Source organism: Mobula birostris, chromosome 6 (genome assembly GCF_030028105.1).
Source record: "Mobula birostris isolate sMobBir1 chromosome 6, sMobBir1.hap1, whole genome shotgun sequence".
Lineage (NCBI taxonomy): Eukaryota > Metazoa > Chordata > Chondrichthyes > Myliobatiformes > Myliobatidae > Mobula > Mobula birostris.
Genome location: NC_092375.1, coordinates 144,163,724 through 144,185,127, shown reverse-complemented (window position 1 = coordinate 144,185,127; position 21,404 = coordinate 144,163,724). Strand labels below are relative to the sequence as shown.

The window sequence follows — 21,404 nt, the reverse complement described above, 5'->3', positions numbered from 1 at the left end:
GCATACAAGTCTTTCACATGGCCTGCAGCAGTAGGCAAGCCGGAGGCTTGAGGCCTAGTCCTTGCTATGACCAAAGCTACACAGCTCCCATGTCGTTTATCCTGCCAACAGATAAGAGTAACACGCCTGCAGCAACTTGCATTATCACTGTCCAACAGAGTCTTGCAATCGTAAGTGAAATGTCTGAGACAATCGCCCATGGTTACACTGCACCAACTTCTGAGTAGCAGGCAGCTACACGGTCTGTACCCAAACCGGCTCCTCTGACATCTTGGCAGGCTCCTCTGATATCCCGACTGTCTTCTTCTCCAACATCCTGCTTGGCCCCTTCAATACCTCATTGCTGATCCCTTTGACACCTTGGCCGGCTCCTCTGCGCTCACCAGTCCAGCTACTCTGATCAATGAACGTTGGTGGACCAGTTACCGGTTACAAATTCCAAAGGGAAACAAGGAATGACATGACATTGTCAAAGTCTACGCAATCACCTGCTCATGTAACCCTATGTTTCCAGAGTTCTCAGCAAGACGAGGCCAATTTGTTGGTATGCTAAAGAACAAGATGAAGAGGTGGTACACTTTGGAAGGACAAACTCCAAGGCAGAGTACAAAGTAAATGGCAGGATATTTGGTAGTGTGGAGGAGCAGAGGGATCTCTGGGTACATGTCCACAGATCCCTGAAAGTTGCCTCACAGGTGGATAGGGTAGTTAAAAAAGCTTATGGGGTATTAGCTTTCATAAGTCGAGGGATAGAGTTTAAGAATCGCGATGTAATGATGCAGCTCTATAAAACTCTGGTTAGGCCACACTTGGAGTATTGTGTCCAGTTCTGGTCACCTCACTATGGGAAGGATGTGGAAGCATTGGAGAGATTTACCAGGATGCTGCCTGGTTTAGAAAGTATGCATTATGGTCAGAGATTAAGGGAGCTAGGGCTTTACTCTTTGGAGAGAAGGGGGATGAGAGGAGACATGATAGAGGTGTACAAGATAATAAGAGGAATAGATAGAGTGGATAGCCAGCGCCTCTTCCCCAAGGCACCACTGCTCAATACAAGAGGACATGGCTTTAAGGTAAGGGGTGGGAAGTTCAAGGGGGATATTAGAGGAAGGTTTTTCACTCAGAGAGTGGTTGGTGCGTGGAATGCACTGCCTGAGTCAGTGGTGGAGGCAGATACACTAGTGAAGTTTAAGAGACTACTAGACAGGTATATGGAGGAATCTAAGGTGGGGGCTTATATGGGAGGCAGGGTTTGAGGGTCAGCACAACATTGTGGGCTGAAGGGCCTGTACTGTGCTGTACTATTCTATGTTCTATACTATTCTATGTTTTAAGAGTCTCACCCAGAGCTATGAGTAGAGGCCGGGAATAGATAAGCACATTGAAGACTTGGCCAAAAGCTGTCCGAAATGCCAAAAATTTTGAAAAACTCTCCCACAGGTACTGTTTCACCCATAGGATGATCGTGGTCACCATGGCAAAGAGTACACACTGATTTTGCTGGACCATTCATGGACTCCATGTTTCTGATTACTGTGGATGCTTTTTCGAAATGGCCAGAGATTATACGAATGAAGTCAACCGCCTCAGCAAAGGCTGTCTCTGCTCTGAGGACTATCTTCACCAGAAACGGCTTACCAGAAGAAATTGTGAGTAACAATGGATCACAGTACATGTCAAAAGAATTCCGGTTGTTTATGAAGAAAAATGACATCAGACATTACAAGTCAGCTCCTCACCACCCAGCAATGAATGGGTTAGCTGAAACGTTAATCTAAACCTTCAAGAAGTCCATTAAAGTAGTGGACAAGGAGGACATTTCTCTACAGCACAAGGTGGACAACTTGCTTTTTGTGTATCGGGATTCTGTTCAAGCAATGACAAATCAAACACCCTCAATGCTGTTAATGAGCAGGAATCTAAGATCTTGCATAGACCTCCTGAAACAAGATCTATGAATAAACAGTTCAGTCAGTTGCCAAGTGAAGCAGCAAAAAGCATCAAGATTGGACAGGAAGTCCTAGTGCATGATTACCGAAAAGACAAGTGGACACCCAGTAGGATAGCTACAAGAACTGATGTACACAATGGATGCTGGAGATCGGACATAGAGACGTCATATGGACCGGATACTAGCTGTTCAACTGAAGAACACAACTGAGTTGACTACATGCAACAAGATGGACACACTACCATCACCAGTCTTACCCCTCAGTGATGAACATCTCACTGACAGCAACGTAACACTAAAAACCAAGACAAGACACCTACCAAAACTGATGCCACTGCACAGGACCAGAGGTGCTATCCTGAAAGAAACAGAGTGCCACCCAAAAGACTGAACCTTTAGAATTGTGAAGTTAGTTATGGACAGTTATTGTACAAGCATGTGAATTTGGAATATGGGTTTATGAAAGGGAAATTGAATGTTTTGTACCAGTATAGTTTTATGTTGCATTAATTGAAAGGGGGAGGAAGTCTAATGCATGGATCTATTTCTTTTAGAGCAATGAACCCACATTCACTCAGCATTATGTATTGATCTGTTGTCTCTGCAGGTACATTGTTCGTTTTCTCTCTCTCTCTCTCTCTCCCCCCTCTCTCCCTCTCCGTCTCTCTTTCTTTCTCTCTCTCTCTCTCTTCCCCCCCCACCCCTCCCCCCCAGTGGGAATACACCAGTTAAAGCCATCTCCTACATGCCGGCTTTTATTTAATTGATATGTAGCTGTGCACAGGCACAACAATAGGTATTTGTATTGTCCAGATTATCCAAGACCACATGAAGAGGTAGTGAGATCGTGTATGCTGTCGACCTATTGCAGTTGTCCAGGTCCTTGCTGAGACAGGAGATAATTCTAGAAATCACCAACCTCTCAAAGCACTTCATCACCGTAGATGTGAGTGCTACTGGATGATAGTCATTAAGGTAGCTCACTCATCCCCACAGGTTTTAATGAAGTCAGTGACAGCTGGGGCATGCTCATTCAGACTTGAAGATGAATCCTTGAATAGAGTCCAGTCTACTGATACAAAGCAGTCCTGTAAGACTGCTGCACCCTCTTGTCCATCCCTCTTGGTGCTGGAGTCTTCAGTCTTTGCCTGTACTCAGGAAGTAGTGATCAGTACAGCCTGGTGATCAGACTTTCCAAAGTGTGGGCATGGACTAGCCTGGTAGCACTCTTGTTGGTTGTGTAAATGTTGTCAAATGTGTTGGTTCCTCTGGTACTACAAGTGATTTGTTGGTAATAAATATTTAGAGACTTTCTCAAGGTGGCCCAGTTAAAATGCCCTAGAATGATGATGGGGAACGCTGTTTCATGCCTACTTATTACATCACTCAGTTCGTCAAGAGCCTAATTTACGCTAGGATGAGGTGGGATGTACACTGCTACCAAGATGATTGCTAAGCTCTACCGCGGCAGATAAAATGGACGACACTTGATTGCAAGGTGTTCCAGGTCAGGTGAGCAGGAAGGGACAACACCGCCATGTTTGTACAGCAGGAGTTGATCATGAAGCCTATTCCACCTCTGCCTTTGAGAGGTTCAGCAGTCCTACCTTAGCAGTGAATTCTGTTGGAATTCTTATGTATAACCTCTTGTTTCCATCTCTACATGGGAGCATGCTGTTCCTCCGCCTTTGGGTTCAGTTGTTGCCAGTGCACACCATGATAACTAGTGGCTGATTATTAGTAACGAGGGTAAACTCCCTCCCATACAAGTACTGGTTGAAACATTTTACACCCCAAACCAGACTCAAGGTCTCTCTGTCAATCTGTGTGTAATTTTGCCCTGCAGTGGTGAGGGAGGGTGGTGCAAAGGCTATGGGGCATTCATTTCCATCACTCATAACATGCAACATGACTGCACCTATACCATCTGCAGTGGTAAGTCCCAGGGGTGGAGCATAGTTGCCAGGTTTGGCAGGAAATTGTTATAGTAATTGAAAAATCCTAAGGAGGGCCACAATTTTGACATTTGCAACTGGGGCATCTACTACTGCTTGAATTTTCTCAGCACACTTGTGTAAAATAAGTGTATTATATCAAAGTCCTTTTTGAGTGTTTATGGTGAGAAACACTTTGGACTCTTTTTTCCATGTCCATCTGTAGGTAAGCCTCAGCTAAGTCCATTATATCCTCTGTCCCAGGCAGATGGCATTTATCTACTTTCAGTACTGGTTTGATGATGACCTTAAAATCACTACAGATTTTGACAGACCCACTCTTCTTTGCTACTGGAGCCACCGGCATTGCCCATAGTCTCCACTCAACCTTGGAATGAATTCCTTCAACTTCCATGTGATCTAGCTCACTGGCCACTTTATCACAGATGGTATAAGGAACTGGACAGGCTTTGTAAAACTTGGGTGTGGTATTTTCATCTGACACTATTTTATCCTTGATATGTTTCAGTTTTCCAATACCATCCTTAAACACTACTGTGAATCATCCATTACCTTTTTAAACTCACTTTCTGTTGACTCCATTGCAGAGGATATGACATACAAATGATGAATGGACCTCCAATCAAGCTGTGGGAGTCTCACCACTCACAATTCACGATGCTAGGCCATTTGTTTTCACCAAGTACAAGCCCACTGGAGTGGGAATGATATTTTCTCCAGTGTAAGTTCTTAGTTGGATATCTGCAGGTTTCAGTTCAGTATCTTTAAAATGCCAACCAAACTAATTTTGAGGAATGACTGAAAACAATCGAGCCAGCGTCCAATTCCATTTTAATTAATTTACTGTTCACTTCTGGTGTAACCCATATTGCTTGTCTATTGTTAGTTTTCACATTGTAAATCTTAAGGCTACGCAGTCCTGTGCCACTCTTATCATCATCATCAGATTTTTGTGGTAATAGCAGGTAGCCTAGTGCTCTTCTTGAAGCTGCAACTTGACTTCTTATTTTTACCTCTTTCCTTTGCAATCTATTTATTTTTGTCTTCCCAACATGCTCTTTGTACGTGCCCTACTTGGTTTCATTTTCTGCAAGTTTTGCCTTTGGACCTGCATAGGTCTGGCGTATCTGAGCCCCTGCCACAATGGTAACACTATTTCTTTGGCCAGGATGGTTTTTGTTTAGATGTTGGAATTTTGTTCACACTCACTTTCATTCCTGACTGCAATTTAATTGCACATCTGGCTTCTGTTTCCATTGATACAGTGATTTCAACTGGTCTTTTAAGTGTGAGTTGTGCTTCAGTTAGGAGTCATTTTTGAATGCTTTTTTGTGAAATTCCGCAAACTAAACCAGTTCTGAGTGCATCAGTAAGCCCATTATTTAACTGACAATGCTCAGACAATTTCTTCAATTTAGCCACACAGGATGTAATAGACTCCCCTTCCTTTTGATTCAGCTTATGAAACCTAAAGCGTTCTGATTCTAAGTGTTCCTGCATTACTTTCACAATATCAGCAAAGCTGATTTTTGATGGTTTGGTTGAAACAGTTAAACTCCTAAGCAAGCTATATGTTCTTCAGCCTATTACATTTGGTAACACTGACACTTGCTTTCCATTGTCTATTTCATCTGCTTCAAAACAGAAATGTGAAATACACTACAACATCCAGTTCCAGCTTCAGTTAAGTCCATAATATACAGGAGCAGAATTAGGCCATTTGGCCCATTCGGCCTGTTCCACCATTTCATCACTCACAACACGCTGGAGGAACTCAGCAGGTCGGGCAGCATCCGTGGAAACAATGAGTCAACGTTTTGGGCTGGAACCCTTCGTCAAGACTGAAGAGGGAAGGGGCAGAGGCCCTATAAAGAAAGTGGGGGGAGGGTGGGAAGGAGAAGGCTGGTAGGTTCCAGGTGAAAAACCAGTAAGAGGAAAGATAAAGGGGTGGGGGAAGAGATGCAGCGAGGTGATAAGCAGGAAAGGTGAAGAAAGAATAGGAGAAAAAACAAGGAGGCGGGACCGTGAGGGAGGTGGTAGGCAGCTGGGGGAGGGGGCAGAGTGACATAGGGATAGGGGAAGGGAGGGGGAGGGAATTACCGGAAGTTGGAGAATTTTATGTTCATACCAAGGGGCTGGAAACTACCTAGATGGTATATGAGGTGTTGCTCCTCCAACCTGAGTTTAGCCTCATCATGGCAGTAGAGGAGGCCACGTATGGACATATCTGAATGGGAGTGGGAAGCAGAGTTGAAGTGGGTGGCTACTGGGAGATCCTGTCTGTTGTGGCGGACGGAGCGGAGGTGCTCGACGAAGCGGTCCCCCGATCTACGTCGGGTTTCATTGATGTAGAGGAGGCCGCACCGGGAGCACCGGATGCAATAGGTGACCCCAACAGACTCAGAAGTGAAGTGTTGCCTCACTTGGAAGTACTGTTTGGGGCCCTGAATGGTGGCAAGGGAGGAGCTGTAGGGACAGGTGTAGCACTTGCGCTTACAGGGATAAGTGCCAGGTGGGAGATCCGTGGGAAGGGACGTGTGGACCAGGGAGTCGCGGAAGGACCGATCCCTGTGGAAGGCCGAGAGGGGTGGAGAGGGAAAAATGTGCTTAGTGGTGGGGTCCAGTTGAAGGTGGCGGAAGTTGCAGAGGATAATGTATTGGATCCGGAGGCTAGTGGGGTGGTAGGTGAGGACAAGGTGAACTCTGTCCCTGCTGTTGTGGCGGGAGGATGGGGTGAGAGCCGAAGTGCGGGAAATGGAGGAGATGCGGGTGAGGGCATCACTGATGACAGCAGAAGGGAAACCACAATCCTTAAAGAAAGAGGACATTTGAGATGTCCTGGAACAGAAAACCTCATCCTCGGAGCAGATGCGGTGGAGATGGAGGAACTGGGAATAGGGAATGGCATTTTTGCATGTGGCGGGGTGGGAAGAGGTATAGTTGAGGTAGTCATGAGAGTCAGTGGGCTTGTAGAAGATGTCAGTGGACAGCCTGTCTCCAGAGATGGAGACCGAGAGATCCAGAAAGAGGAGCGAAGTGTCTGAGATAGACCAAGTGAATTTGAGGGCTGGGTGGAAGTTTGAAGTAAAGTCGATGAAATTGACAAGCTCAGCATGGGTGCAGGAAGCAGCACCAATATAGTCGTCAATGTACCGAAGGAGAAGTTGTGGAGCAGTTCCAGAATAGGTTTGGAGCACAGACTGTTCCACATAACCAACAAAGAGGCAGGCATAGCTAGGGCCCATGCGAGTTCCCATAGCTACACCCTTGGTCATGGCTGATCCAATTTTCCTCTCAGCTTCAACCTCCTGCCTTCTCCCCATATTCCCTCATGCCCTGACCAATCAAAAATCTATCAACTGCTGCCTTGAGTATCCATAAAGACTTGGCCTCCACAGCTGCCTGTGGCAATGAATTCAATAGATTAACCAGTCCCTGTATAAAAAAAGATCCTCCTCACCTCTGTCCTAAAAGGACACCCCTCTATTTTGAGGCTATGTCCTCCAGTCTTAGACACTGCCACCATAGGAAATATCCTCTCCACATCCATTATATTAAGGCCTTTCATCATTTGATAGGTTTCAAATAGGTCACCCCTCAATCATCTAACTCCAGTGAATACAGGTCCAGAGCCATCAAACCCTCTTCATATGACTAGTCATTTGATCCTGGTGTCATTTTCGTGACCTCCTTTGAACCCTCTCCAGTTTCAGGTTTTCTTTTCTAAGATTCTTTTTAAGATTAGGGGCCAAAAACTGCACACAATACTCTATATGAGGCCTCACCAGTACTTTATAAAGTCTGAACATTACATCTTTGCTTTTATATTCGAGTCCTCTTGAAATGAATGCTATTATTGCATTTGCCTTCCTCACCACAGACTAAACCTGCAAATTAACCTTTAGAGAATCCTGCACAAGTACTTCCAAATCTCTTTGTCCCTCGTTATCTTTTTGTATTTTCTTTCCATTGAGAAAATAGTCAACCCTTTCATTTCTTCCACCAAGTTGCATGACGACACACTTCCTGACACTGTATTCCATCTGCCACTTCTTTGCCATTCTCCTAATCTAGGTCCACCTGTAGCCTCCCTATTTCCTCAAAACTACCTGCTCCTCCACCTAGATTTGTATTGTCTGCAAACTTTGCAACAAAGCCATCAATTCCATCATCCAAATCATTGACATATAACTTAAAAAGAATCAGTCCCAATGCAGACCCCTGTGGAACACCACTAGACACTGGCAACCAACCAGAAAAGGCTCCCTTTATTCCCACATTTTGCCTCCTGCCAATCAGCCACCGCTTTATCCATTCTAGAATCTTTCCTGTAATACCGTGGGCTCATAGCTTGTTAAGTAGCCTCATTTGTGGCACTTTATCAAAGGCTTTCTGAAAATCCAAGTAAACAACATCAACTAATTTTCCTTTGTCTATCCTGCTTGTTATTTCTTCAAAGAATTCCAACAGATTTGTCAGACAAGATTTTCCCTTGAAGGAACCACGCTGACTACAGCCTATTTTATCATGTGTCTCCAAGTACCTCAAAACCACTTCCTTAATAATTGACTCTAGCTCTCAGCCACTGAGGTCAGATTAACAGGCCTATAATTTTCTTTCTTCTGCCTCTCTCCCTTCCTGATGAGTGGAGTGAATTTGCAATTTTCCATTTTGCCAGAACCATTCTTGATCCTTGAAAGATCATTACTAATGACTTCACAACTCTTCAGTCACCTCTTTCAGAACCTGGGGTGCACACCATCTGGTCCAAGGGGCTTACCTATCTTCAGACCTTTCAGATTCCCAAGAACCTTCTCTCTAGTAATAGTAAGTTCACATACTTCATGACCCCGACACCTGGAACTTCCATCATACTGCTAGTGTCTTCCATGGTCAAGGCTGATACAAAATACTTATTCACTTGGTCCGCTATTTCCTTGTCCCCCATTACTACCTCCCCAGTATTGTCTTCCAACCGTCCGATATCTACTCTCACCTCACATTTACACTTTATGTATCTGAAGAAACTTTTGGTATGCTCTTTAATATTATTAGTTGGCTTTCTTTCGTAGTCCATTTTTACCTTCTTAATGATGTTTTTAGTTGCCTTCTGTTGGTATTTAAAAGCATCCAAATCCTCTAACTTCACACTAATTTTTGATCTATTTTATGCCCTCTCTTTGGCTTTTATGTTGGTTTTGACTTCCCTTGTTAGCTACGGTTGTGTCATCTTACCTTTAGAATACTTCCTCCTCTTTAGGGTGTGTATATCCTGTGTCTTCCAAATTGCTTCCAGAAATTCCAGCTATTGCTGCTTTGTCATCATTTCTGCCAGTGTTCTTTTCCAATCAATTTTGGCCAACTCTTCTCTCAAGCCTTTGCAATTTCCTTTAATCTACTGTGATACAGAACCAACTGACTTTAGCTTCTTCTCTAAACTCAGGATGAATTCATTCATATTATGACCACTTTCCCCACATGGTTTTCTTATCTAATCAAGTCTGGTTTATTACACAACATTGAATCCAAAATAACTGATTCCCCAGTGGACTGAACTACGTGCTGTTCTAAAAAGCTATCCCATAGGCATTCTAGAAATTCCCCCTCTTGCAATCCTGCACCAATCTGATTTTTTCCCCAATCTACCTGGATATTGAAATCCCCCATGACGATTACACCATTGTCCTTTTTGGCATGCATTTTCTATCCCCCGTTGTAACTTGTAGACCACGTCCTTACTACTGTTTGGGGGTCTGTATATAACTCCCATCAGTGTCCTTTTACCCTTACAGTTCCTTAGCTCTATCCACAATGATTCAACACCTTCTGATCTTGTGACACCTCTTTCCAAGGATTTAACTTCCCTTTTTACCAACAGAGCCACACCACTTCTTCTGCCTTCCTGCCTGTCCTATCGATACAATGTGTATCCTTAGACATTAAGCTGCCAGCTATCATTTTCTTTCAGCCATGATTCAGTAATGCCTACAACATCATACTTGCCAATCTGTAACTGTGCTACAAATTCATCGGCCTTATTCCGTATACTGCACACATTCAAATATAACACCTTTAATCCTGTATTCACCTTCTTCAATTTTGTCCTCCTTTTGCGGTGCAACTCATACTGTTGACTTCAATTTTGCGCTGTCATCAGTCTCTCCTTGCAGGGAGTCTCACTACCTTTACCTTGTCAGTCAGGTGCTACAGTTGGATGCACTTCCTGCAGATGCAGACATCAGGGAGACTGTCAGGACCATCCCGTCTACACTTGTTATATATCCAACTTCTCAATCTTAAGTCCTAGCTTGTACCTGTTCTAGCTGAAGCCTGCTGAGCCAAAGCCTAGCCACTCTAACACTGTCCACTGCAATAATGGCTGCTCCAGTAGCATCTCGCTGCTGTTTATTTGCCCCTGCTCGGTGCCAAAGAGATCGGTATGATTGCAGCCCATGAAAAAATTCCAGAAGGCTCCGAGCTCTTTCTAAACCTTGTGTTGCCTCAACAACAAATGACTTCTCGCAATGATTGCTGCCCACTGAAAAGTTCCAAAAGAACCAGAGTTCTTTTTAAACAATGCGCTGCCTCACTAACGAACAACTTCTCACGATGATTGCAACACGATGAAAATTTCCGAAAAGGCTCTGAGCCCATTTTATAATTGAAAGAGGGCTCTTCAGATTATGAAGACATGCAGTCCTTTTTTATTGTCATTTAGTAATGCATGCATTAAGAAATGATTCATTACTTCCTCCAGCGTGATATCACAAAACACAGGACAGACCAAGACTGAAAAAACTAACAAAACCACATAATTATAACATATAGTTACAACAGTGCAACAATACCATAACTTGATGAAGAAGTCCATGAGCACAGTAAAAGTTCAAAGTCTCTCAAATGTCCCACATCTCACACAGACGGGAGAAGGAAGAAAAACTCTCCCTGCCATACCCGACCATGGTCTGACTCTGAGTCATCCGAAAACTTCAAACTCTGATCAGCTCTCCGACACCGAGTACTGAGCGCCATCTCTCTCCGATCGATTCGACCTCCATCTCGGTCGCCAACAGCAGACAAAGCCGGGGATTTTGAGGCCTTCCCTCTGAAAGATACCCGATCACGCAGTAACGACAGCAGTGAACGAGCGTTTCAGAAATTTTTCCAGGTGTTCCTCTGTGCTTTCACATCTGTCTCCATCAAATCAGAATTGTCCACGACCCCTATTTAACGGATACGATATCATTTTTCACCGGAGGGCTGCGCAAGTGCGGCACACTGCTCTCTCTCCTCCCGCAATCACAGTTGCTGGAAAAGGCTGCTTTTATTGTAAATTGAGGACATCTTGGATGAGCATCCTGACTGGTATGGAATCACCAATGCCCAACAATGGAAAACCCCATTAAAAAGTATTGAATATGGCCCAGTCCATCACAGGAAACGCTTTCCCCTCCACATCTACAAGGAGTGCTGTCACAAGAAAGCAGCATCTATTATCAAGTACCCCCACATCCAGACCCTGCTCTCTTCTCTCTGCTGCAGTCTGGAAGGAGATACAGGAGCCTCAGGTGCCATATCACTAGTTTCAGGAACAGTTATTATCCTTCGTCTATCAGGCTCCAGAACCAAGATGCTTCACTCGCCTCAGTGCTGCAATGATTCCACAACCTATAGACTCACTTTTGAGGACTCTACAGCTCATGTTCTCAGTACTATAGTATTTATTTACTATTTATTATTATTGTTATTTTGTATTTGCACAGTTTGTCAGTCTTTGTTTGTTTGATCTTTCTTTCCAGTCCTGATGAAGGTTCTTGGCCCAAAACCTCGACTGTTTACTCTTTTCCACAGATGCTGCCCGGCCTGCTGAGGTCCTCCAGCATTTTATGTGTATTGCTTGAATTTCCAGCATCTGCAGATTTTCTCATCTTTCTTTGTGTGTAGCTTTTCATTGATTCTATTTTATTTCTTTGTTCTACTGTAGATGCCTCCGAGAAAATAAATCTCATGGTGGTATATGGTGGCATATAGAGCATAGGAATCTACAACACATCACAGGCCCCTCGGCCCACAATGTTGTGCCGACCGTGTAACCTACTTAGAAACTGCCTAGAATTACCCTAGCACATAGCCCTCTGTTTTTCTAAGCTCCATGTATCTATCAAAGAGTCTCTTAAAATACTCTCCACCTCCAACACCATCGCCGGCAGTGTATTCCACTCACTCCCACTCTGTGTGGAAAAACATACCCCTGACATCCCCTCTGTACCTACTTCCAAGCACCTTAAAACTATGCCTCCACGTGTTAGCCATTTCAGCCCTGGGGAAAAGCCTCTAGCTACCTACATGATCAATGCCTCTCATCATCTTATACACCTCTATCAGGTTACCTCTCACCTCTGCCACTCCAAGGAGAAAAAGCCAAATTCATTCAAACCTATTCTAATGAGGCCAGTCAATATTAGAAAAGTTAAAATCACCCATCACAACAACCCTATTTTTTTTGCACCATTCCAAAATCTGCCTGGCTATCTGCTCCTCGATGTCCCTGTTACTATTGGGAGGGTCTGTAAAAAAACACCCATTTGGGTTATTGCCCCCTTCCTGTTTCTGACTTTCACCCACACTGACTCAGTAGACAATCCCTCCATGATTTCCTCCTTTTCTATCCCAACCTCTTTTGCCTCCTCCCTGTCCTTTTTGAAACATCTAAAGCCTGGCACACTCAGCAGCTATTCCTGCCCCCTGAGACATCCAGGTCTCTGTAATGGCCACGATGCCATAGTTCCATGGATTGATCCACAATCTAAGTTCATCCGCCTTGTTTACGATACTTCTTCAAAGTAAAGGAAAATTCCATCTTTTCTCTTCTATCCTTTTCGCTGCCATATCTCCACTGCTGGATGCACCTTTTTCCTGAGCTCCGGTTGTCTTTCTTCACAGTGGTCATGATCATGTCTCCAACACCAGCAACTGGTAACCTGTTCATCCGGCCCTTAATTCCCTTGACAGAGATGATGTACAGACCCTTGTCACCTGTATTATCAGTGCAGTTGATTACAGCCCCCATGGAAAGACCACGGGAGATGTGAAAATTTGCTCTGGATGACCCACCATGTCCTCTCTTTGACATTGCAGGAATTCCATATGCACTGGAATGATTCACCTGGAATTAACCTGAAAGGAGTAACGCAGGGCCAGGAGTTAAATGTATGTCAGAATAACTCAAAATAGAAAGATTGATCTGCACCGTCTAACTGAGAACTAGATTATTAATGTGCTTTGAGTAATACAGAGATTAGAACTTGGGATTGGTAGGTTAATATTAGAGGTGGAAGTATGTTCTACAGAGGTTGTATCTCAGAAGCAATGGATGAAAGAAAAAAAGGAGGGAAATGTGGTAGGAATGGGGTAGATTGATCTTTGAGTTGTGGGATGAAGGGCCTATACTGTGCTGTACTGTCTATGTAATATATTCAACAGTTTGCATAAAGGTTTATACAGAGGTGAGAGTTGTATTTAGATTTGGTGACAGAGTACCGAGTTGCTGTCCATCAGGTGGCAGCAGAGGTAGGCTTTTGACATGTGCATTGTTGGCAAGTCTGGCATTTCTTGACAGTCTGTTGTTGCTCATAAAATGAAACAAAACTTTTATAATTCCACTGTTTACTCTGTAAAGTTTCTCTCACAGTATATCCAGATTAGTGTTAAAGGAACAGCAGTTTAGTTTGAATTGATATTTGTGATGGTGACATCCGTTTCCACTCGCAGTTCTGGTCAGTTGAAATGATGTAAGTTGAGGCATTAACTGTGGAGGAAGTCTTTGTGAAATTCTTCTCCAAGGCTAGAGCCATGTTAAAGCCATGTGTCAAATGCATAGATTCATTGAGCTCTGCATGTGCATCACATCCTCAGTAGGAAACCTGACAGTCCTCACATGAAAGTGCCTGGTGGTCTGAGCTAGTGGTTGGGATGTAGCAAGCAGGCTGGACCTTGTGGGGATATGGTGGAACACAAGCTGAGCAAGGAAGTGGGATGGCAGTGCACAGGCTGGGAAATGCGGCGAGTCGGTGGAATGCAGGGTGAGCCAGGTGATGGGATGGTGAAATAGAGCTGTGAGTTTGGTGATACGCTGCATGTGACACAAGGGGAAGGCTCGAGACAAAGGGCAATCCAACCAAGATCTGGTGGGGCTGGTGGTAGGTGATGACACATCACAATGGCAATGAAGGTGGAGGAAGGCTGCAACTGTGAAAGGTCCCCAGTTATCTTTCATACCCGGTCTGTCAAGCACTGTGTGGTGGCTGCTGGCAGCTTCCCATTGCAAGCAATGCCACAGACCGGCATTCTCTACTGAGGGAATATTCTGGATTAAGTCCCGTGGTGCAGAATATGTGGATCCTTGACTGGTGCCTACAGCCCCTCAAGGCCTACCAATACATAATCCCCAAGGAGAACATCATACTCGGCTTGAGAGATCACACAAAATACTCTGGGCTGGTGATCCAGGAACACTTACTGTTGCACAGCAGAAATATCATATCCAATTGGAGTCTATCACATACTCATATACAGATGTACACTAGATCAACGGAATCTGTTTCTGAAAACAGACATTTCTACCAACAAGACGGGACATGTATGGGAATACCACCATCTGTGGCTTCCCCCGCTCACATACCTTCAGGATTTAGGAATACCATTCCCTTCCCAATGACATTACAGGAACAACTTCTGTGCTACAAGGTTGCATCAGCATCTTCTCAATAGCAACTAGGAACGGGTAATAAATGCTTACCATGACATGCCAGTAATACCAGCATCCCAGGTATTAACAAAAGAAAACACACGTGCATTACCCTGCAGTGCATTTAGCATAGACAGCGGAAAGTATTATAGGTTTATGCAACACACACACACCCACGGACACACACGCACACACACACGCACAGCAGGTCAGGCAGCATCCACGGAGGAAATTGCTAGCTTTTATTTCCCTTACAGATGCTGCCTGACTTGCTGAGTTTCTTCAGTATTGTGTGCGTGTGTGTTCTGTTTCATATTTCCAGCATCTACAGAATTTCTTGTGTTAGTTATAGCTTTGTTACAGAACATGAACTTAGAACAATACAGCACAGGAACAGATCCTTCGACCCACAATGTTGTGCCAAACAATTTGAATTAGTAACTGCAACACACATCAAAGTTGCTGGTGAATGCAGCAGGCCAGGCAGCATCTCTAGGAAGAGGTACAGTTGATGTTTCAGGCCGAGACCCTTTGTCAGGACTAACTGAAGGAAGAGTGAGTAAGGGATTTGAAAGTTGGAGGGGGAGGGGGAGATCCAAAATGATAGGAGAAGACAGGAGGGGGAGGGATGGAGCCAAGAGCTGGACAGGTGATAGGCAAAAGGGATACGAGAGGATCATGGGACAGGAGGTCCGGGAAGAAAGACAGGGGGGGGGACCCAGAGGATGGGCAAGGGGTATATTCAGAGGAACAGAGGGAGAAAAAGGAGAGTGAGAGAAAGAATGTGTGTACAAAAATAAATAACGGATGGGGTATGAGGGGGAGGTGGGGCATTAGCAGAAATTACAGAAGTTGATGTTCATGCCATCATGTTGGAGGCTACCCAGACGGAATATAAGGTGTTGTTCCTCCAACCTGAGTGTGGCTTCATCTTTACAGTAGAGGAGGCCGTGGATAGACATGTCAGAATGGGAATGGGATGTGGAATTAAAATGTGTGGCCACTGGGAGATCCTGCTTTCTCTGGCGAACAGAGCGTAGGTGTTCAGCAAAGCAGTCTCCCAGTCTGCGTCGGGTCTCGCCAATATATAGAAGGCCACATCGGGAGCACCGGACGCAGTATATCACCCCAGCTGACTCACAGGTGAAGTGTCGCCTCACCTGGAAGGACTGTCTGAGGCCCTGAGTGGTGGTAAGGGAGGAAGTGTAAGGGCATGTGTAGCACTTGTTCCGCTTACAAGGATAAGTGCCAGGAGAGAGATCAGTGGGGAGGGATGAGGGGGGATGAATGGACAAAGGAGTCGCGTAGGGAGCGATCCCTGCGGAAAGCAGAGGTGGGGGGAGGGAAAGATGTGCTTAGTGGTGGGATCCCGTTGGAGGTGGCGGAAGTTACGGTGAATAATATATTGGACCCGGAGGCTGGTGGGGTGGTAGGTGAGGACCAGGGGAACCCTATTCCTAGTGGGGTGGTGGGAGGATGGAGTGAGAGCAGATGTATGTGAAATGGCAGAGATGTGTTTGAGAGCAGAGTTGATAGTGGAGGAAGGGAAGCCCCTTTCTTTAAAAAGGAGGACATCTAACTTATCCTTGTAAGCAGAACAAGTGCTACACATGCCCTTACACTTCCTCCCTTACCACCATTCAGGGTCCCAGACAGTCCTTCCAGGTGAGGCAACACTTCACCCGTGAGTCGACTGGGGTGATATACTGTGTCCGGTGCTCCCGATGTGGCCTTCTATATATTGGCGAGACCCGACGAAGACTGGGAGACTGCTTTGCTGAACACCTACGCTCTGTCCGCCAGAGAAAGCAGGATCTCCCAGTGGCCACACATTTTAATTCCACATCCCATTCCCATTCTGACTTGTCTATCCACGGCCTCCTCTACTGTAAAGATGAAGCCACACTCAGGTTGGAGGAACAACACCTTATATTCCGTCTGGGTAGCCTCCAACCTGATGGCATGAACATTGACTTCTCTAACTTCCGCTAATGCCCCACCTCCCCCTCATACCCCATCCGTTATTTATTTTTATACACATTCTTTCTCTCACTCTCCTTTTTCTCCCTCTGTCCCTCTGACTATACCCCTTGCCCATCCTCTGGGTTTCCCCACCCCCTTGTCTTTCTCCCCAGACCTCCTGTCCCATGATCCTCTCATATCCCTTTTGCCAATCACCTGTCTAGCTCTTGGCTCCATCCCTCCCCCTCCTTTCTTCTCCTATCATTTTGGATCTCCCCCTCCCCCTCTCAAATCTCTTACTAACTCTTCCTTCAGTTAGTCCTGACGAAGGGTCTCAGCCTGAAACATCGACTGTACCTCTTCCTAGAAATGCTGCCTGGCCTGCTGCGTTCACCAGCAACTTTGATGTGTGTTGCTTGAATTTCCAACATCTGCAGTATTCCTGTTGTTTGAATTAGTAACTGATCTCTTCTGCCTACAAAATGTTCATATCATTCCATTTTCCTCATATTCATGTGGCTATTTAAGTGTCTCTAAGGTTTCTGCCTCTACCACCTCACATTCCATGCATCCATCACTCTGTGTAAAGCTTTGCTCCTTTGAAATTACCCCCCTCACCTTAAACGCATACGCTCTGGTATTAGACGTTTCAACCCTTGGAAAAAGATATCATCTGTCCACTCTGTTTATACTTCTCATAATCTTAAATATCATGGTCCTGACTGAACAGTGGCAGGCATCCAAGTTTCGGCACGCCAATTCCCTGGAGTTTGGTTAGCTGCCGCGGACTCTAAGACCAGACTCCCACCACGTTCCTTCGTGGACTGTCTGTACTTAAAGGCCTCATGCTGAGCACTCAGTGCTGAGTTGTAGGAGTTCTAGTGCTATTGTTTGTGATTTTGCCTCTGCATTTCTTTGGGGTTGCCTTGTTTAGTTTTGAGTGCGAGTTAAATCTAGACCTTAGTCTGCATTCGGGTTCACCACCATCCGTCAGTCTCTCATTACGGCACGGCTGAGCTCTCATGAATCCAGCAGAGTCTGGATGTCTGTGAACTGTGTTGGCCTACCAGGGAGCAATTGTGGGCAGACATGACAACATGCCTCAGGAGCTGCTCGCCACTATCCAGAAGCTCTCTGACTCTGGTAGGCAGGATCTGAGTTTGGCCGGTGTGGCTTGTTCAAGCTGGTGATCCCATCAATACTCCACCTATCAGCTCCTGAACGGTACAATGGTCACACCAAAGTATGCCAAGGATTCCTGGTACAATACTCCTTGGCCTTTGAGTTACAACCATCCAAGTTCCTGTTGGACCACAGTAAGGTAGCCTATATAATTGCAACAATTGTTCATCCCAGTTTGGCAAAAGAATAAATCAAGGAAGGTAGTGCACCCGTGGCTGACAAGAGAAATTAGGGATAGTATCAATTCCAAAGAAGAAGCATACAAATTAGCCAGAGAAAGTGGCTCACCTGAGGACTGGGAGAAATTCAGAGTTCAGCAGAGGAGGACAAAGGGCTTAATTAGGAAGGGGGAAAAAAGATTATGAGAGAAAACTGGCAGGGAACATAAAAACTGACTGTAAAAGCTTTTATAGATATGTAAAAAGGAAAAGACTGGTAAAGACAAATGTAGGTCCCCTACAGACAGAAACAGGTGAATTGATTATGGGGAGCAAGGACATGGCAGACAAATTAAATAATTACTTTGGTTCTGTCTTCACTAAGGAGGACATAAATAATCTTCCAGAAATAGTAGGGGACAGAGGGTCCAGTGAGATGGAGGAACTGAGCGAAATACATGTTAGTAGGGAAGTGGTGTTAGGTAAATTGAAGGGATTGAAGGCAGATAAATCCCCAGGGCCAGATGGTCTGCATCCTAGAGTGCTTAAGGAAGTAGCCCAAGAAATAGTGGATGCATTAGTGATAATTTTTCAAAACTCGTTAGATTCTGGACTAGTTCCTAAGGATTGGAGGGTGGCTAATGTAACCCCACTTTTTAAAAAAGGAGGGAGAGAGAAACCGGGGAATTATAGACCAGTTAGCCTAACGTCGGTGGTGGGGAAACTGCTGGAGTCAGTTATCAAAGATGTGATAACAGCACATTTGGAAAGCGATGAAATCATCGGACAAAGTCAGCATGGATTTGTGAAAGGAAAATCATGTCTGACGAATCTCATAGAATTTTTTGAGGATGTAACTAGTAGAGTGGATAGGGGAGAACCAGTGGATGTGGTATATTTGGATTTTCAAAAGGCTTTTGACAAGGTCCCACACAAGAGATTAGTGTGCAAACTTAAAGCACACGGTATTGGGGGTAAGGTATTGATGTGGATGGAGAATTGGTTAGCAGACAGGAAGCAAAGAGTGGGAATAAACGGGACCTTTTCAGAATGGCAGGCGGTGACTAGTGGGGTACCGCAAGGCTCAGTGCTGAGACCCCAGTTGTTTACAATATATATTAATGACATGGATGAGGGAATTAAATGCAGCATCTCCAAGTTTGCGGATGACACGAAGCTGGGCGGCAGTGTTAGCTGTGAGGAGGATGCTAAGAGGATGCAGGGTGACTTGGATCGGTTAGGTGAGTGGGCAAATTCATGGCAGATGCAATTTAATGTGGATAAATGTGAAGTTATCCACTTTGGTGGCAAAAATAGGAAAACAGATTATTATCTGAATGGTGGCTGATTAGGAAAAGGGGAGGTACAACGAGACCTGGGTGTCATTATACACCAGTCATTGAAAGTGGGCATGCAGGTACAGCAGGCGGTGAAAAAGGCGAATGGTATGCTGGCATTTATAGCGAGAGGATTCGAGTACAGGAGCAGGGAGGTACTACTGCAGTTGTACAAGGCCTTGGTGAGACCACACCTGGAGTATTGTGTTCAGTTTTGGTCCCCTAATCTGAGGAAAGACATCCTTGCCATAGAGGGAGTACAAAGAAGGTTCACCAGATTGATTCCTGGGATGGCAGGACTTTCACATGAAGAAAGACTGGATGAACTGGGCTTGTACTCATTGGAATTTAGAAGATTGAGAGGGGATCTGATTGAAACATATAAAATCCTAAAGGGATTGGACAGGCTAGGTGCAGGAAGATTGTTCCCGATGTTGGGGAAGTCCAGAACAAGGGGTCACAGTTTGAGGATAAAGGGGAAGCCTTTTAGGACCGAGATTAGGAAAAACTTCTTCACACAGAGAATGGTGAATCTGTGGAATTCTCTGCCACAGGAAACAGTTGAGGCCAGTTCATTGGCTATATTTAAGAGGGAGTTAGATATGGCCCTTGTGGCTACAGGGATCAGGGGGTATGGAGGGAAGGCTGGGGCGGGGTTCTGATTTGGATGATCAGCCATGATCATAATAAATGGCGGTGCAGGCTTGAAGGGCCGAATGGACTACTCCTGCACCTATTTTCTATGTTCCTATAATCTTGCTCCTTACTGGAAGAGCCCTTGCCTGGGCCACTGCACTCTGGGAGAACTATTCCGCTGTCTGTACCAGTGCAAAACTCTTTTCAGATACTTTGAGGAGGGTGTTCTAGCATCTTGTCAGAGGACATGGGTCTTCAACTTGCATGAGGGTATCAGTCTGTGGCTGATATTCCATAGTATTTTGTACCTTGGCCGCAGAGAACAGATGGAATATGGAAGCATGAACTGGCTCTATTCCTTAAGGGATTGAGTGATGAGCTAAAGGATCCCCTTGTGGTCTGAGACCCAATGGAAAATCTAGGATCTTATGGATTCTCTAGATTCGACTCGATAACTAACTTAAGGAAAGGAGAAGAAATGAATAAAGGGGATTATACCAAAGAGACACCCCTTGACTATCATTTGTCCTCTCCTATTTCCCAGGCTAGGATTCTTCTTCAACGGCCACAGATCCCAGCCTCTGAGGAGACCCTGCAAATGGGCTGGACCAGGCTCTCTCAAACTGGAGGGGGGACAGGAGCTGCATTTATGGTGGACAGGCCGGACATCATGGGACCTCTTGTCTCAAGCTGCCAGGAAACTCCTGGGACGGTCCAATGTAGGGAGGTCTGTGACAGTTGCTAGCCTCACTCCCAGGTCAGCTGCCTTTGGTGTGGTGCTCCCTGTGTCGCTTTCATGGGGAGACCAAGAACATTCCCTAGATGCCATTATTGACTGTGGTGCAGTGGGGATTCATTTGCAGCTCAGACTGCCCAGAAGATTGAAAATCCCTTTCAGCATTTCCATCAGTGGCTCATCAAGAGACCTTTGGCTGGGCAGATCAATCACCAAACACCCCTGCTCAAGATCGCCCAGGATGTTGAATCAATCTAGCTCCTCCTCATTCGTGCCTCAGAAATACCACAGATTCTGGGTCAGCCCACAGCCCGAGAGTCATTTGGACTACTGATGTTGTTCTGGGCTGGTCAAACCAGTGCACCAGTTCAGAGGAGGTTGATGAGAAAGATTCTGGGAATGAAAGGGTTATCATATCAGCAGCAATTGAAGGCCCTGGGCCTGTACTCACTGGAATTTAGAAGAATGAAGGGGTGGGGTGGGGTGGGGTTGGGGGGGGGGGGTAGAATCTCATTGAAAGCTATCAAAGGTTGAAAGGCCTAGATAGAATGGATGCAAAGAGGATGCTTCCTATGGTGGGGGAGTCTAGGACCAGAAGGCACAGCCTCAAAATAGAGGCATGTCCATTTAGAACAGAGATGAGGAGAAATTTCTTTAGCCAGAGGATGGTGAATCTGTGAAATTTGTTGCCACTGGAGGCCAGGTCACTGGTTGCATTTATGGTGGAGGCTGATAGGTTC

The 21,404-nt window shown here is 45.2% G+C and overlaps 1 protein-coding gene across 3 annotated transcripts in view; it reads right to left on the bottom strand.

The window, feature by feature from the left end:
• Nucleotides 1-21,404, bottom strand: part of LOC140199427 (melanophilin-like) — a 192,536-nt gene that overhangs the window by 134,243 nt on the left and 36,889 nt on the right. The window contains exon 1 of one of the 3 annotated variants that reach the window (XM_072261508.1): nucleotides 17,234-17,258. The exons of 1 other annotated variant lie outside the window; for it this stretch is intronic. The gene's annotated coding sequence lies outside the window, so the exon portion shown is untranslated. Of the gene's footprint in view, nucleotides 1-9,141; nucleotides 9,324-17,233; nucleotides 17,259-21,404 lie in introns of those variants that run through there. One more of the 3 variants, XM_072261504.1, reaches the window with a different exon arrangement.